Here is a 3,625-nt window from a genome sequence, read left to right on the forward strand (position 1 = left end):
TATGCGTAGACGAACTCGATAGTGTCGAGAATTCACAGAGACTTGAAGAATTCTTGAGAGTAGTACGTGTTTATGAAGCGTAGTCTTCTTATTTTCGAGTAAATGTCTACTTTTTTTGTGAGAAAAAAAGGTCCACGTGTTTACGAAGATTACCCTACCTGTTTTGTTTACATGATGTACAATATATTCGATCATTGATTCATGATGTGTGTAAACCATCTCGATAATGTCGAGAATTCACACAGACTCACTCTTGCATGAGAAGGGTACGTTTTGCATGAGAGTCTTCCTTTATATTGTCAAGTCAACTTAGAGCATTTTTACGTTGGTCAAATCAAAGTAGACCTTCTAGAGTTCGACACATCCTTCACTCATTCGTTAAGTCTACTTGTTTACTAAGCCAAGTTTACTTTCTTATGAACTAAAGTGTACTACTTTGTAATTCATTTTTCATGAGAAAAGTAGACATTTCCAATAGTGTTGTTGGAAATTTCTGATTCAAGAGTAAACTTTTGTCAAGAATGAGTAATGAGAATCATTGTATTTTGGGAAGTAATTTCATACATTCCTTTGTTCCAACCTAGCATACATTAGCATATAAACAGAAATCCAACCAGCAATAATGTATCCAATAGCATTGCCTGGGCCTCTCTTTCCTTTCTTCTTCTCAGCTACCCCCACTGCCTCCTTTTGAGTCATTCTCACCTATACCATTCTCTATGCTAACAAGATAAAACATAAAGCATATCAGATGCTATCAAAAGTAGAACAACCTAGCTTATTGCAAAATGAAGTTACCATTAATAATACTAGTTGTATATGCCCTGAGCAATAAGAGGTCGCAGATATAAAAGGTGTAAACTATAAAATTAAATAGGCAAAATTAGGTTGCATAGAAATTAAATAAAGGTTTATGCCACACAAAATCTCTCGTAAGATGGCTCACACACAGTGAGAAGAAAATGAATGTCAGACTAGTGTTTTCAGATAGTTTCTCACCGTGCTCTAAACCAAAGCTCCAAATATAAATCAAATTGTCCAACTGAATTTGTGGTAGCACCTTCCGATAATGCGACCATAGAAGACCAAGTTTTGCATCTCATGAGCAACATCTCCACTCCAAAGTAAAGTGCACCCTGCAAATATATCACCATTAATGCAATCATCTCAATAATGGCTAGAGGATGATTTGTGAACAATGTAAGACTATACAAAAAAGACAATTAAATAAAAGAAATAAAACTCGTTGGATCAGGACTAATAGATAAAAGAAAAAAGCTCAAATCCGGATCAGTGGAAAAGGATTGGAGAGGGGGCTAGAAGATTGGAACAAGGAAGACCCCCGACTCTAATTTAGTTTTGACAATTAATCAAGATTGGAACTATACCTTAACTTGAGATACATAGGACAAGCCAGCAGCTTCTATGGTTAACAGAAGTCCATGTAAAGATCAGATCGGTAAACGAGTTATTGAAATTTTAGCAAGCATAGAAATTGCTCACAGTTGAAGGTACTAATGTTGACAATGCCATGCCTCCTACAATCACTCAATTTTTCCTGAAAGTTTGATACAAAAGACATAACAGATTCACCAAGCAAAAGTAGAATGAAATACTAGAAAAACGATCTACTCGAACTACATCAATCTCTTCTTGAGTGCAAGTGTCTTTGTCATTAAACTGAAATGATCAATAGATATTACATTATAATGAATATAAAATGAAACAAAGAAGCTTGCTAGTAAGCATGCAGAACTAATCAAAAGCACTTATAAAACAAAACCAGTTTGCTAGGTATAACATCGATCAATGCCTTTTCTACTTAAAAAACAGTAAGCTAGATCAAATGAATAATAGGTAAATACATTCATAGAAATACTATTACTAACCAACTGGTTAACTGGTTCCTCATACTGCCCGGACGAAACTAGTGCAGTGGCATGGTTTAAAATTCATGCATCCTATCATACATGAATATACAGTCTATTTCAGGACCTGAACCATGGACAATACTAAAGAACACCTCTTCCAACGCTTAACCCTCTTGATAATCTCATCATCTTATTCTCATTTTTATATTTTTAATGGAGGATGACATTATGATATATATGTTGATTACTGCAGCATTTAGAAAATCAGTTACAATTTGACATGACCACGGAGCTGCGATTTTAAGTGGTGCACATATTCATAATCCATAACAATATAGCTAGAAAACAACAAGGGAAAAAGATACGAACAGTATCCCACATTTCATCCTTTAGTAACTTTGGTATCTCATGTTTTAGAAATATCATACTGGTATCTCACATATAAGATCTGTTTTCACATGGGTATCTAAAACACATTTTGACGTTACGGCTTTAACCCAAATTGAAACTGCAAAGGGTATTTGGTTCTTTTCACAATTCCACTAACTGACTGTAAAACATCTTTCTCCTTTCTCTCTTCCTCTGTTCTTCTTTCTCCCTTATTCCAGACCAAAGACTCATCATCGTCCTAAATGTATTGTGAAAGGTCACAAATTAAAGATGGTGACAGTATTATGGATGTGTATTGCGGATAGGTATCACTAATTCACTACCTCTGTAAATTGCTAAGAAATATAAGAACTGCAAGGTTACTGGGATCTGCAATTCACCGACCGAGAAGGCTTTTATAGAAGAGCTAGCATTGTAGGAATCATCAGCTGGAGAATTTAGAGATCAATATGCACAAACAAGTGAAGAGTGGCTGAAGACAATGGACCAAATCGAAGTCCAGAGCTCGATCGGCGGACATGAAACCAATTATGGAGTGAACCTATGCTATCTAATGTTTTCCCATACCCATCTCACCTTCATTTGCCACTTCTAAATTAGGTCTCCCAGTAAAACCCTAACCAATTTAATAAAGAACAGAGGGAGGGCGTTGAGGTGGTGTTGATGTAGGTGGCGATGCGGAGGATGGTGAAAGGGATGCCGCAGAGGAGGTCGTGAGGGGGTGGAGGAGGGGACGAATTTGGGAGAACTGTCGGAGGAGAAAGGGGTAGGAGGCTATGAGGAGGAGGAGCTCGATGTAGATTGGGTTGGAGATGCCGAGTTTCAGTTTGAAGTCGCCGAACTTGAAGGGATGAATCTCAGAACAAAGACGAAAGCAGAACAATGCAAGGACGAAAGTAGCCTTGAAATACTGTCAGTTAACGACTTCATGACGACAAGATGAGTTCTAGATACCGATGTGAAATCAAATCATGTATGTGAGATACCAGTATGATATTTTCAAAACGTGAGATACTAAAGTTACTAATTGATGAAATGTGGGATATTGTTTATACTTTTTTCTCAAAACAACAACATACTCAATTTATAACACATCTGAAATTCAATATCGTTAAGGAAAAAGACAATTACCTTGCAGTTAGCAGCTACATACTTCACTAAAGCAGAAGCCTGGGGACTTGTAGAATCATACTACACGATTTAGAATCACCGATCTAGTTACTACTTCAGCAATCCTCTCACTCTTAAACACTCTCATACTTAATAAAAAAGAAATGAAAATGAATACGATCATAACCCATGAGAAAAGAAAAACACAACCACAAATTGAAGAAACAAAATTCAAAAAAGCCCAACCTGAAATC

At 36.5% G+C, this 3,625-nt stretch overlaps 1 non-coding gene across 3 annotated transcripts; it reads right to left on the minus strand.

Moving 5' to 3' along the window:
- Nucleotides 1-514: 514 nt before the first annotated feature.
- Nucleotides 515-2,680, minus strand: LOC101309381. Of its 3 annotated transcripts, XR_185165.1 has the most exons (3): nt 1,389-2,680; nt 1,000-1,136; nt 532-722 (listed from the first exon to the last, which is right to left on the minus strand). It is a non-coding gene; the product is annotated as an uncharacterized LOC101309381 (transcript). The 3 variants fall into 3 exon arrangements; XR_185163.1 differs by having other exon boundaries at nt 515-1,136; XR_185164.1 differs by having other exon boundaries at nt 585-717; nt 1,000-2,680.
- Nucleotides 2,681-3,625: the final 945 nt, after the last annotated feature.

Source organism: Fragaria vesca, linkage group LG7, assembly GCF_000184155.1.
Source record: "Fragaria vesca subsp. vesca linkage group LG7, FraVesHawaii_1.0, whole genome shotgun sequence".
Lineage (NCBI taxonomy): Eukaryota > Viridiplantae > Streptophyta > Magnoliopsida > Rosales > Rosaceae > Fragaria > Fragaria vesca.